Source organism: Pygocentrus nattereri, chromosome 26 (assembly GCF_015220715.1).
Source record: "Pygocentrus nattereri isolate fPygNat1 chromosome 26, fPygNat1.pri, whole genome shotgun sequence".
NCBI classification, from domain to species: Eukaryota; Metazoa; Chordata; class Actinopteri; order Characiformes; family Serrasalmidae; genus Pygocentrus; species Pygocentrus nattereri.
Genome location: NC_051236.1, coordinates 3,572,247 through 3,587,500, shown reverse-complemented (window position 1 = coordinate 3,587,500; position 15,254 = coordinate 3,572,247). Strand labels below are relative to the sequence as shown.

The 15,254-nt window shown below is 43.1% G+C and overlaps 1 long non-coding RNA gene across 1 annotated transcript in view; it reads right to left on the bottom strand.

The window, feature by feature from the left end:
* LOC108435691 overlaps nucleotides 1-13,301 on the bottom strand; it is a 44,073-nt gene extending 30,772 nt beyond the window's left edge. The window contains exon 1 of the long non-coding RNA XR_001858460.2: nucleotides 13,066-13,301. This is a non-coding gene — a long non-coding RNA (uncharacterized LOC108435691). The remainder of the gene's footprint in view (nucleotides 1-13,065) is intronic.
* Between the last annotated feature and the right edge of the window lie 1,953 nt (nucleotides 13,302-15,254).

The window sequence follows — 15,254 nt, the reverse complement described above, 5'->3', positions numbered from 1 at the left end:
TACCCCTTTAAATTCCCCTTAAGATTAATTTATTGACCTGGAAGATACAAGGTACAAACTCCAAAGCGCAGCCTGAAAAAAAAAAAGGTTCTTTAAGGGTTCTTTAGGAAAGGGAATGGTTCTAGGTATAGTACCATAAGTTCTACATAGACACATTTCATGCAGAACTGGTTCTCTGCATGGTTTAATGGAGGATGTGTTATATATGGTTCTAAATCAAACCTTTTTGAAAAGGGTTCCATGCCGCACCAAAAAGAGGCTCTCCTAGTGTTACAAGATCTAACTTGTCAGATTAGAAAAATCTGTTGGTGCTCTATAGAACCCTCTTCAAAAGATTCTGTATAGAACCAGGTACAACACATTCTCATCATCAGCATCATCAGTCTAACATCATTCAACATCAGTCTAATTCTTTGAGTGTTCACGGTTCTACATCGAATCATTTTCTTTACGAAAGAACCCTTGGAGAACCATTAAGAGTGCAAGACACTTAAAAAAAAAACAGTTTGAGGCTAAATGGCAAAAACGTTCGATTGTGTTCTATTACGCGCTTCCTGCTTTACTTATGACGCTAAATAAATGACTAATTTGTATTTAAAAGCCTTGTTGCTCCACTTTGCTCAAGCAGACTGGTCTCTGCTTGACCACTCAGCATTACTACAGACCCCCATGAGTTCATCCTCCGCATCTCTGCGCTTTACTTTTGACGTGTGTGTCCTCAGAACTATAGATAAGCCCTCACTCATCCAGCACGTGAGCTACACGTTTAGATTTGGCCCATCTTTTGATCTTTTATAGCTGGAAGCATCAGCATTCATGTGAGTGAGGGTGTGGGGGGCGCAGGGCCGAGGGCTCCTGAGGTTAGAAGCAGAATGGCATGACGGTGGGCTTTGATAGACGCAGGCCAAACGACGCTGAGCTCGGTGGGGGAGCGCAAGGAGAGGCAGGAAAGCGCTCATAAATAAATGATGTGCACAACGCCGGCACAGGAATCAATCGGATGTATTAGTCCGACTTAATGGGAACAATGGCATGCGCCATATTATGCAATTTCACGCTCTTGTTTGAGAAGCTTCCCACACAGGAGATGGCTGGATACATTAATGCTGCTACTGCAGGTTAGATCTTCTTACGTCGCAGTAAATGTACTGTATGATTCACCATCCAAGACCTGTTTACTACGTAATAACGGGAGAGCAGGCAGTATAATCTCTTTTAAAGACTTAACTCATCGAGGCATGCGTTTAGCAGTTTTATCCGCCTTGCTTGGTCTCGTAGAGCTAAAGCAGCATTTTGAAATGGCGATTCGTTGCATAAATTACATATTCATTACCCGAGATCCATCTCCTGCAAATGAGTCGCTGCAGTATTTCGCTATGCATGAACTAACGTTTCCTGGGATGTGGAGCCGCAGCAACTGTGGGCGGATCATCTGATCTTTCTGCTTGTAGCACACCTCTGTCCTGTGGGGCCCCCAGTGCTGCAGTGAAGCTTTGGGGCACAGCGTTGAATCCAGTCGTGCCAACACCCGTATCTCCGGCCACATAGCCACCGCCTGGGGTCCGGCGGCCGGCCTACTCGCTGCCCACTTGCCACACTGCAAGACAGCCATGTAAGAGTATGGAGTGGTTGCCCCCAAGCTTATGGTCTCCAAATGGAGCAGTTCATGCATGCTCCATGCATGTAGAGAGATTCGGTCATTAGATTTACAGCTGGACATTGCCAGTGAAAGCGGGATTAAAACTTTCATGCAACTTCTGTTGCTTGAAACCTGCATGAGACTAGATTACACATCAGTTGCATATTGTAAAGCATCCTGTGACTCAACCACATTCAAAGTGGCTTTTTTCAGTGTACTATGAAACTAACGTGTAGTGAGACAAAGGGTGCACACACACACACACACACACACACACACACACACACACACACACACACACACACACACACACACTGAACATTAAAATATTTAATGGGTTTATTTCTACATTTACCCAGCTGAGGGGTCAGCATGTTGACTCTGCAGCTGGCTTCACATATTGAAACCTTCATGCAACTGTAGCTGCTTGAAACCTGCATGAAACTACTTTGCACAAGTTACGCATTGTAAAGCTTCTAGTGACTCACTTGAAACTCACTCAGAACAGTTGCATGCAACAGATGACTTCAAGACATTGAGCGACAAATACAGAGGAGGCTTTAAGGGCATTTTCTTTGCTAAATTGACCATATTGAGGTAAAAAAAATGGCCTGTGCAGAAGTTATGGCACCCTTTACCTTTTGTTTTCTTTTGTCCCCCACATGTTATGCTCAGCAAATAAATAGAAGTTATACACTAAAATGGTGGTTTATAGATGCATATGGAGGTAAATTCAGTCATTGCAGGTTTGCAGCTGGACTAGGGACGTGAAAGTGAAAATCAGTTGCTGGCTTTACAAGGTGAAACTTTCATGCAACTGCAGTGGCTTAAAATCTACCTAAACTAAACTCATACGTTGCGCAATGTATAGCATCCTGCAGCTCACTTGACCTTCAGCCACAACAGTTGCAAGCATCTTATCTTTGTGAAACAAGCCAGTCAAAAGCAATCAAAACAGTGAAAAACATTTCAGCCAACTTTAGTGTATTATTTGTCACGTGATCAAAAAACAGTTTCATTTGATCAAAAGACAAGCAAGCAATAAAACAGAAGAGGTTCGTTGACCAGTTAATTCGCTGAACTTAACATGTTGGTAATGTAATAAATGTGGCCTGTGCAAAAGTTATGGTGCCTTTTTTATTGTTTTTATCATTTTGTTAAACTTAGCAAATAAAAAGATTTTTAATTAACATTTGACAATTTGAAAAAAGAAATTTGCCACATTTATTCTTGTCGCTTGTAGAAGATATTTTAACTCATTTTCCCATCGGCATCATTTGACCGGGGTGTCCAAACGTATGTGTACCTTTCTTGTCTAAGTGCCCTCAGTCTGGCCGTGTTATGTAGCATCACACCATGAATTTATGCCACATTACAGCGGCTACGTGCCCTTACACCAGCCAGTCGTTAAGGCTAGAAAAAGATGGCAGTGACCAAATACCTATGAATAACACTGTGCGATGAACTTCAAACATTACAGTCGAAATGCCAAAAGTATGCCAAAAATATGAAGTACCAAAATATATCAAATTCATACTTATCTTTGGGTAGGGATGGAAAAAGCTTTGGAATGAAATATAAATAAAAAAAGAATAAAAAGAAAGAAAAATGCAAGCAATTCTAGAAACTCCCACCCTTGAAATACTCAGACAGGCTGGGCGAGAACGCACAAAGCACCGGACACTTTCCCAAAAGAACTTACTGTAACTACTAATTACTGCAAAATCAAGACTATTTGCTTGACATGCATCTCTTAGAAAGTACCATTTCACAGTGTTTTGCTTCATTTATTCAAGGAAAACAGTACATCACTGCAGCGCTGCTGACCTGACCTTATTTGAGAACTGTGTGTGAGAGGCTCTATTATTTTAATGAGCGCTTTTGATTGACATCCAACTGTCCAAGACTTCCAGCTTGCAGAGCTACACACAATGTTATAATAAAAAAAAAAAAAAGAACTGCAACAAAATGCAGTTCAACACACACACACACACACACACACACAAAATAATTTATTATATATGTAGTAATTTTGAGAGCCAGGCAGAAGTTATGTCACCTGATTGGTTTGCTCAGACTCAAAGGGACGCAGACCATTCAAGCAGAGTTCTTACCAACCACCCAAGAAACCAAGTTCTGTTTTATTTTCTTGTCTATTGATCCAGTGGAATCTGTGGTTTAAAAGTATGTCAGTCAACGTGATCATGCAATGCGTTATTGGTGCTTTGATTGATTCGTGAAACCTGCTTCACAAAGCGGAGATGCTTGCAACTGTGGCCACAGTTTCAAATGAGTTCCAGGACACTATGCAACTCAAGCGCAATTTAGTTTCACATAGGTTTAAAGCAACTAAAGTTGCATGGATGTTTCAATATGTAAAGCCAGCTGATGTGCCAACATACGGACCCTTCAGCTGGATAAATACACCAACATCAAATATGAGGATTTAGTGTGACCACCCTTCATAGGTTTCATAGCACACTGAAAAAAGGCTATGCTAAATGTATGATTCAAACATGTATATTGACAACATGAAAAAATATAATTACTATTTGAAAGTGCTCAGTTTAACGTAAATACGACTTCAGCCGATATTTCTTTTGTGAGGAGACCATTGTCCACATATAAATCATGTAAATTCAACAACTTCTTTCAGTGTAGATAACTGAATAGACCTGAATAATTCATTACAGTTAATGAATAATTCAGCAGGTTAAGATTAGTAGCTCAATAAAAATTCTGCAGTTGAAGGGGTTTAGGCTTTTGTTTGGGTGTATCACTGTGAAAGTTGCTTCTCTGACTGAAGTTAAAGGTGGGGTCCTTTCTGATCATCACTCTCAGCACAAAATTCACCGCCGTCCCGTTTTTCTATTACTATAATATCACATAAAGCCCACTGCGCTGTGGACTGGGGGGAAAGGTACAGGCTGTGTGATGAATAATGGAAAATAAAGTCTTTGGGATTTCTAAGGATTTCCTTCAGGTCATAAGCCATCGTTTCATGAGACTCCATGAGAGGCACCTGTCTGTGGAGATCAGTTCCACCAAAACATGTTCACACACTCTCCTGCCACTCGCGCGCACACACACACACACACGCGCACACACAGCTGTGCAATCTCAAAACATAAAAGTGACAAACTGAGAAAGTTAGAGACCATTTAATTAATTAATTCCCGCTCAAAGTGGTCATCAAGTACGACATTCATTATCCCAACCAGAAAAAAGCTGAAATATATATTAAATGTAAACTTGCACAGAAATGTCACCAAATACATACGACATCAAATCTTTCAGTATTTAGTGTGTCCAACTTTTGTGTCACTGGCATTCACACAAACTACTGAAACTCTCCATAACTGCCTCACACGTTTATATCTTATAAGCATCTAAAATCGCTAAAAGGAGATATTTCTGAAGACATTTGATAAAAGATAACCCACTTGAAAAAGGATAAAGTAGGATAAAGGCCAAGAAAAATAAGTGTCAAAAAAGCAGGAAGAAAAGAGAAAATGAAGCTCCTAACAACCACCTGGAAGACCTGGTGGACACCAAAACTGCCCCATCACATAAACAGCACTGAGAGCTTTGATCTCTGAGAGAGAGGAGAAGATCAAGCTGCTTCAGATCTGAAAACATCCACAGGTGTTTCTGTCCATCCTTCCACTGTGAGAAGACCACTCAGCGCTGTGGGTCTGAAAGGACGTGTAGCTGATCAAGAAGAACCTCGCTGAGAAAAGGAGACGGACACACCAAACAAAGAAGCTGAACGGTGGACTGACCACCCCAGAGTCCAGACCTCAGCACCACTGAATGGGTTTGATTACTTCAGAAAATCAACAACCAGCTTCTCAGACTGAGCTTTGGAGGCGTGTCTGCAGGTTCTTTGAGGAACACACACACAAAGAAAGAAAGAGCGAAAGAAAGAGCGAAAGAAAGAAAGAAAGAGCGAAAGAAAGAAAGAGCGAAAGAGCGAAAGAAAGAGAAAGAAAGAGCAAAAAAAGTAAAAGAAAGTGAGAGAGCGAAAGAGTGAGGAAGAAAGAGCAAAAGCGAGAGAAAGAAAAGAGAAAGTGAAAAAAGTGAGTGAAAGAGTGAGCAAGAGAAAGAAAGAGCGAAAGAAAGAGCGAGAGAGAGAAAAAGTAAAAGAAAGAGCAAAAAAAGTAAAAGAAAGAGTGAGAAAGAGTGAAAGAGCGAGAGAAAGCTAGAAAACAAGCCAGGTGTCTAGTTCAAGCAAGTGGGCAGTTTGAAAAAGCAATGGGGACACTTCATTTGTCGAGTGGTAAATGATGACTGACTTGACCTTTTGACCTCTAGCCCGGACATCAGCCCTGCATGATTAACGAAGCCGCTCGAAGTAAAAACGAACCGTTCTAACTTTTTACAGCTGCTTGCTTCAAGTTCAAGGCTGCTGCTGTCAAACCTGTCCACGACTTGAAGTCTCTCAAGGTCCGTTAGTGAATCATCACGGGCGAAAACTTCTCACCACACATTCTGCCTCATTAGGAGCTCATCATCTCTGCAGATCAACAGCTCGTCAACCCCTGCTAACGATATTAGACACCACTTCATCAAACATCACGCGCTAACTAGCCCGGTCCGCGCTTCCCGCACGCTCTCCAGCGCGTTTCACATTTCACGGAGGTCGGATTCGCCGCAGGGCTGCGTTTGGCCTTGCGCGTCTCACGGCTTGATGACAAAACCAGCGCTCACTGACAAACCCTTAAAAAGGCTTGGCAGTTTCGCGCAGAAGCCGCAGCGATAGCGCTCCTCTTCGGGCCGCGTCCCTATCCTCGCTGCCCCAAACCATTTCAAAAATATAAATTGGACTCCATCGCTACCCAGAGACATTTCTGGCATCTCAAATCCAATTTCGGCCTACCTTCTCTGCCTCTTATTTGTCAGAGGGCCGCGGATTGTATTTCCTTGAACAAAATAGCTGTGACTCGCTTGGATATATTTGCTCAGTGATGCTTCAACAGGCATTTACTGTCTCTTCAGTCCGCTGCGCTGTACTAGCCCGAAGGAAGATTGCTGAGCTGAGACACTTCTAAATGTAGCCCAACAAGTTAGGGCTCGTTTTATTGGTGTCAAAAATATATTAGAAAGTGGAGGCAGAAGGGAGGGAGGGAGGTGTAATAACTTCCTCTTCTCTGTAGAGGGTCTGAATTCCATTGTGGTGAACATGAACATATCTAACGGCATAAAATCAGCCGGATCGCCCTTAAGCCTCAGACGTCTAGAGCGCTTTTGGTACACACGTCTTACGATGTACACGTCTTAATTATCTGAGTGTAATCATGTTACAGTTGATCATGTTTACAGTCTGTACAATTCTGCATGTGTTAAAGTCGTTTCTACGCCTCGTTGTCCACTTTATCAGCTCCACTGACCACATAGCTGCACTTTGTAGTCCTACGGTTACAGACTGTAGTTCCATTTGTTTCTCTGATACTTTGTTCTTCGGTGGTCAGGACCCCCACAAAGCAGGGTGGTGGATCATTCTCAGCACTGCAGCGACACTGACGTGGTGGCAGTGTGTTGGTGTTGCGCTGGTGCGAGTAGATCAGACACAGATGTGCTACTTGGCATTAGGGCGTTATTATAAAGTGTGACCCCAACTCTTAGCCTAGGCACTACAGACTTCTTTCGTAGGAGTAATCTTTACTTTCCATCATAAAGACAGTTACCGCAGTGTGCCAATATGGCTATAATACATTCTTCAGCCTCCTAGCAGTAATCTGCTTTCCTTCTGCCCACACCAGCTTAAAACAGCCTGCTCCCAAAAACCTACTCCAAAGCAGAGTTTTGCCAACGTCTCTCCAACCTTCATAGACTATGTGGACAAAGGTATTGGAGGACACCTCTCAATCATTGAAGTCAGGTGTTTTATTCAGTCCCATTGCTACAGGTGTATAAGGTTAAGATTAAGTGAACCTTATTAGTCCCACAACACACACTAGGGAGCAGTGAGCACACTTGCCCAGAGCGGCAGGCAGCCCTATCCACAGCGCCCGAGGAGCAGTTGGGGGTTAGGCGTCTTGCTCAAGGGCACTTCAGTCATGTACCCTGGGCTCAGGGGATCAAACTGCCGATCTTCTGGTCACAGGGCTGGTTTCCCAACCTCCAGCCCATGACTGCCCCCCGATAAAGTCAAACACTATGCCATGCAATCTGCCTTTACACACATTAGTGAAAGAATGGGTCGGTCTAACGAGCTCACTGAATTCGAGCGTGGTGCTGTAACAGGATGCCACTGTCGCAACAACTCGGTTTGCGAAATTTCTTCCCTCCTGGATTTTCCACGATCAACTGTGAGGGGTATTGTAGAAAAGTGGAAGTGTTTAGGAACCACAGCAGCTCAGTCATGAAGTTTCAGACCACGTAAAGTTACAGAGCGGGTCGCCGAGTTCTGAGGACCATAGAGCATAAAAGTCTCCAACACTCTGCTGATATCAAACCTCCTCTGGCATCAACATCAGCACAAAAACTATCAGGAGCTTCATGGCAGGGTTTCCACGGTCAAGCAGCTACATGCAAACCTTGCATCACCAAGTACGACGCCAAGCATCGGATGGAGTGGTGTAAAGCACCGCCACTGGACTCTGGAGCAGTGGATACACATTCTCTGGAGTGACTGATCACATTTCACTTTCTGTCAGTCTGACGGACGAGTCTGGGTTTGGCAGTTGCCAGCAGAACATTACCTGTGTGCCTGCATTGTGCCAACTATAAAGTTTGGTGGAGGGGGGATGATGCTATGGGCCGTTTTTCAGGGGTTGGCCTAGAACCCTTCGTTCCAGTGAAGGGAAATCTTAATGCTTTAGCATAGACATTTACAAATGAGGTCGCTATGGTTACATTTCTCCTTTTAACCTCAACTTAAAACCTAACTCTACCCCTCAATGAGCCCATACTGAAATATTTGTAGCATTTAAATGATTCCCAGGGGTCCAATTTGTAACATTTATGTGGCTTCATGTATCATAATTAATCTCAATTCAGTCTTTATCTCTTACTATTAAAGAAGAAATTCGGAAACTGGGCATTGATGATTCATATATATGTAAATGAGGTCCGTTCTTCTCTGTTCCGATTGGCTGCTCTGTATTGTGCCTTATTCAAAAGCACTCAGGGATGAAACCCCACTTAGAACTTCAGTGGGAGTCCTTAAAACGTCTCCATCTGTAGATAAAGGAGGCTGTACAGATAATGTGAGACCTTATAAAAAGCATGTTTCTGTTGCTGTGGGTGATACCTGCGCTCTAAAAAGCTAATTCAGGTGGTCTTCACCCAGCACTTAAATATATGCACTGTTGTAAGATAAAATCGTTATATGACGTTTCCAGAGTTTTTATTTGCAATTATTGCTTTATAAACTTTATTTGATTAAATAGTAAAGAAAAAAAATCAGTTTCTAGTAACTTTTTCCTCTATCGTTTGAATTCGCCCCACCCACACGGACAAGCTGGACCCCCCCCAAACACGTCTGGACCAAGTTCTCATGGCACAAACAGCACAAAAATGGGCAAGTTTTTCAAAAGCATGGTGAGCTTTCTACCCCTTACAAACATTTATAATCCATAGAGCCAAGCATTTTGCTTTAGTAACATGAAGAACTGCCTGCTTTGTGGCTGTGTTGAAGGTTAGTAGACATGAACTATGGAAGGGGGAGAGAGAAAGAGTGAGGGAGTTGGCTGGCTAGGTTTTCTGGCATGGGCTGACATACCAATAGGTGTTATATTGTTATGACCCGGGCTAGGGTCAGACTGTAACAGACAATGAGAGTAGGCTCTCTCCCCAGACCTGCTGCCAGAACAGACACCGGACACCACTTAAACCAGAAAACGACAGGTTTGTTTTCTTCAAAAGCTCAAACAAGTTGAGGTGATGGCTTCAGGGACGAGCAGCTGCCAAAATAATCTAACTGAACTGAAAACAATAGAAACAAAAGGCATAGTAGGGCATCCGTCCCCTACTCGTCCCAAGCTCTCAAAGCGTAATCAAACAGTCACGAAGCAAACAAAGCAGACAGAAGTGAGGAGCCCTGAACGTCTCCCAAGATGGTGGCTCAGCAAACTCACTGTCAGGCGCCCCCGAGTGGCCAATTATGCACCTGCACAAAACAACAATGGAAAGACGCACAAAACGGCCACAGACCGACACAAAGAAGGGCAATTATGACTGGGGGTCCTAATATCTTGAGCAAAAAGGGATAATTTCATGGCTAAAATAGTTGTATTGAATTTCCCTGGTCTACCCTGCAATGTGTGTGTGGCAGAAGGCGTGATGAAGGTGGCCATCATTGTGATTGAGGGAACCAAAATCCTGGAGGGCTTGATGTCGCCAGATCCTATGCTTTGCTGAAGAGGGATAAAACGTGCACTTGAATTTTTTCACTCGCAACAGAATCAGACACTCATATCTGTCTTGTAATGAAAAACTTCAGGCCAAACACTTCAGTGCTTTGAGCACAACGTGACGTGAAGTCACTGTACAGGATAAAAGTAGCCGCTTTGTCTAATATTTGCCTAATTTTTTTTATTTACTTCATTCAGAAAGACTGACATTCCTGAGAAAGAAGCACAAGTTGGGCGAGAAAAGATTCAGTGCAATGCAAGGCGCTGATCAAACATGTAATCTTTAGAGATATTAGATATTAAATATTTAAATAATTATATTTTAATTATAGAATATAATTTAGATTTTTCCATTGACATGGCTTTTTTGTATTCCTTCAAGTTAATGTCTGTTCACGTTGACAATTACTAAGTGACTTTACTGCGTCTGAAAAGCTAAGCCACCAAACTTTAAGTGGTGTTGGATCAGTGTTATTCTACCATCAGTTGCCGTGACTCAAAAAGACTAAACGCAGAATGTCGCCTTCATTTTTTTTTGTTGACCCAACGCTTTATTTATTCATTTTAGAGCGTCTGACTTCTGAGAGTTAAAGGCTGATCTGGTCAGGCATGTTCACATGACTTTGAAGTGTCCGTTAATGGGATGATAGAGGCTTCCGTATCGCCGTATTTCCAGCCCCTCTACAGGATGAATGGAAATGCACTTCCCAAGCACAAATTTGGGGGGGAGGGGTTTGGGGGGCGTTGGGGTGAGGGCCGAACGTGGAGCCGTTCAATCAAATCACGTTTCAGTCAGTGCCATTTGTCAGTGTCACTTTTCTCTGTGTTTGATCCATGAGGTAAGAGTGTTATGCAGCTATCATTTGTCTTCATCAAGCATGAGAGGCAGCTTCACTCTTGTGCCCACCGAGCTGTCACTCTCCCAGGCCTCCTCGGTCTGAGAGCCATCAGTTAGCTCTGTCGTTCGTCTCCAGAGAAATACGTAATAACACAGTGTAATCTCAACTCAATAATTCATAACGTGTCATGTACAGGCAAATATGGATATGGGTATGAATACCGTTAGTCAGCTGGCTAAGAAGGAAAACTCATGTAGAGCTGAGACTTTACTGACAACTGGGTTCTCTCTCTCTCTCGCTCGCTCGCTCTCTTTCCATCACTGGAAGGTACCTGCTCTCCTTCTCGTCACCATGTCTGAACAGAGCTTGTCTACAGGCTGGAAAGTCTGTTTGATCTGCTGAAAGTTGCCGAAAAGCTACAGTAAAAACACTGGAGCGGAGCAGGACCGTGCTGGGAACACTTCCAGCTAAATTAGCTGGAGGAGTTGTGGCAGCAGACCAGAGTAGCCAAAGTAAACTTGGTCGAGTCTCACAAACAAACAGCACTGCAGGAAAGCACCAGGCTACAGCTTAGCATGCCGAGAGAGTGAAGGAAAAGTCGGCACTCAACATGCACCCACCCCCCTACACCCCCACCAAACCACAGAGGTGAGAACAAGATTTGTCTGTGGATGGTTTGGATCACTTATGAACATTCTCCACATTACCCTCATTAAACCCACCAAGAAAGAGTGAGGCCAATAGGCCCTTTTCACAGGAAACAGAGGTACGTAACTGAAGGCTCAAACAAGTTCTGCTATTGCCTTACGGACAGTTATTAACCTCAGAAACACAGGCGTTCGTATCACATCAGCTCACCACAGACAGAACGGTGTTACTTCATCAGTTGTCATAGTTGCGGAGACTGAAACTCGAGGATGTGTCCAGAAAGTTGGAGAAGCAAGCACAAAACAAAGGAGTCCAAACTGGGATTGTGTGGTGGGTAACACCTCTGCCTTCTATGCTGTAGACTGGGGTTCAGTGCCCCGCCTGGGTAAACACCCTACACTATACCAATGAGAGTCCTTGGGCAAGGCTCCTAACACCACCTTCACCTACCTATGTAAAGTGTTTAAGTTGTAAGTCTCAGCCAAATGCCGTAAATGTAATCCACCGTATGACGAGGTTTATTCCTTTATTAATTGCACACATGTTGCTCATCGTCAGTGGACACTGAAACTGAGATGAGGCTGTTTTTGTTTGAGTAACACGGAAGTGGAAGCTGTGATGAGAAGTTCCAGCAGAAAAATTGAGAAGTTATGTCCTCTTTGACCCCCAGTTACAGATGGTTGTGTCAAATTCAGGTCCAGAAAGTAGAAGTCCTTCCCAGGATTTTGTTCCAACAGGCTGGCTTCTCTAGTTAGATCACACCACCAGCAGAGCTGTCCAGCCTGTCGGAACAAAATCCTGGGAAGGATTTTTACTTTCTGAACCTGGATTTGACACCTCTGGCTGGCATTGCCAGGGATCCAACTGTGATCTCCTTATGGTAGGTCCAAGAGTCCGATTTCACTGTTAATAACGGCGATGCTATGATTATTTATTTATTTAATTATTTTGATAGTGCATTCGTTTCTGTTCAGTGACCAAATAAAAGCCTTCAAAGTTTAAACAGCTCCATAAGTTTCCCACAATAGCTGTAAATACATTGGTTATAAAATGCATCATTGATAGACTGATAAACTGCTGATAGAGCTCGATCCAAATATTATTCAGTCCATTGTACATTCTTTGGCAGTCATGGTGAAACATCTAATTATGACGCTTTTAATTTCACAACTTAAATTCAAACCTTCAAACTTTTGAGCGGTGACAGTCAAGAAATCAACCCCCTGTAAGGGGAGTTTGGGGGCTTGATCTATTAAGAGACCATTTTAGTGGATTTCAACTTAGAAATTAATCATTCCGGTGAACTCTGTGAATGAAATACAGGGAAAGAGGTCGTTGTTGTAAGACAGTGGTTCACAGCCTGGTCCTCAGGGCCTCCCACACATTTTTCCTTTGTTTGCTACAAGCTGGGTTGGAGCAAAAGTGGTCTAAGCCTCTTTGAGGACTGGTTTGGGAAGCACTGTGCTATAGAATGATTCTGTCCATCAAGTTCAACAACTATGCGAAGATAACTCATAAGTCATGTCAACAATTGTGCTGCTTTCCAGCTTTTTAGACTTATTTGTTAAAAACCTTTGCTTACCATTCAAATGTCAAAAGGTCAGAGCGAACAAGTTTCACGGCAGATGCTTTAGCCTTCTTGTAACGTAGGGGCTGAGGCAGGTCGCAAGTACGAAGTGTCTTTGTTAGAGGCATTCCGATACTCATCGTCATCACAGGCATCCATACTCCGAAAAATCAGAGCGAGTAGCAGGAGTCAAAACCAAAACCCTATAAACAGGCTCAGTACTGAAGTGATGGACTCAGAGACTCGGCAGCCTTAATGAGATCAATATGAGTTGCAGGTGCGTGGAAGAGGAGGAGACAGGGTGGAGCCTGGAAGAGCCCAAGTCACTCTCCCTAGAGGTGGAGAGAGATGACACTTCAATAGAGGCATAACATTCTGACCACCTCCTTGTTTCTACGCTCACTGTCCACTTTATCAGCTCCACTTACTGTATAGCTGGTCTCTGTAGTTCTACAGTTACAGACTGTAGTCCATCTGTTTCTCTGATACTCTGTTACCCTGTTCTTCAGTGGTCAGGACCCCCATGGACCCTCACAGAGCAGGTACTGTTTGGGTGGTGGATCATTCTCAGCTGCTGGAGTTTTTAAACACTGTGTCCACTCACTGTCCACTCTATTAGACACTTCAACCTTGTCAATCCACCTCGTAGATGTAAAGTCAGAGATGGTCACAGGATGGTATTGGCTGGATATTTTTGGTTGGTGGACTATTCTCAGTCCAGCAGCGACACTGAGGTGTTTAAAACCTCCAGCAGCACTGCTGTGTCTGTTCCACTTAGACCAGCGCAACACACACTAACACACCACCACCACGTCAATGTCACTGCAGAGCTGAGAATGACCCACCACCCAAATAGTACCTGCTCTGTGAGGGTCCATGGGGGTCCTGACCACTGAAGAACAGGGTAACAGAGTATCAGAGAAACAGATGGACTACAGTCTGTAACTGTAGAACTACAAAGTGCAGCTATACAGTAAGTGGAGCTGATAAAGTGGACAGTGAGCGCAGAAACAAGGAGAGTGGTCAGAATGTTACGGTGTAAATGGCACAACAGAGAACGTACAAAAGTAACTGTGACCTCTTTAAAATGAGCATTTTGTAAAATTGGGAGCCTGTCACCGTTTTTTGTACCTGCAATCCAACCCACTTGTTGTTATCTAACCATATTTACAGTCTAATTCATAGATTCATTAAAATCGGATCATCTTTGGTTTCATCAATCTTTGGTTTAGTCAACCGCAGCAACCTAGTCAGCTTACAGGCATTGTTAGCTTTGGCAGCAGGTACCTAACATTACTTGCCTCTACAATTTGTGCAAAAGCATCAATTTAATATTTATTTTATAAAACTGTCTGTGAATTCATAGGGGTTGTATTTGGATGTTTAATCTGATCTTTAATCATTTTATCCAAGAGTATTAACCAGTAGGTTTGTTAGTTGCGGTTATCTAACATTACTTATACTCTGATAGCATTGCCTTATCTTCCTGGTTAAGTGATGAAACAAAATCTGTAAATTGGGTTCTGAGGTTTGGTCTTATTTTCATCAGGCATATCTGCTGTAGTGAGTTAATCAGCTTGCAGGCTTCAATAGGCTGCTGTTATCTAACATTACATAAAATACAATGACGGTGCTTCATCAAAAAGCATCCTTTCCTTTGTACACACCTCTTTTGTCTGGCTTGCTGTATTCACTAATTTTTGTTTCAGTTCTTGTTATGATGGTTTCAGAAGAACAGCGTGGGTTTTCACTCACAGCAGGAGTATCTGGTAGTGCTGGATACTTATTACCGTGTGCTGCCATGCTTATTTACCATTCCAAGGACTAAGATGGAGGCAGAATTAAAGGAGGTGTCTGTAAAAAAACAGGAGGTTCATAAACACAGACGAGCCTCCATCCTGGGGCAGTATTAGAAAATGGAATTTATTGGGCACATAGCATGCTATAATACATACATTATATATATATATATATATATATATATACATACACTGATGTTGGACGAGAAGGCCTGGCTCACAGTCTCCGCTTTAATTCATCCCAAAGGTGTTCTATGGGGTTGAGGTCAGGACTCTGTGCAGGCCAGTCAAGTTCTTCCACACCAAACTGGCTCATCCGTGTCTTTATGGACCTGCTTTGTGCACTGGTGAGCAGTCAAGTTGGAACAGGAAGGGGCCGTCCCCAAACTGTTCCCACAAAGTTGG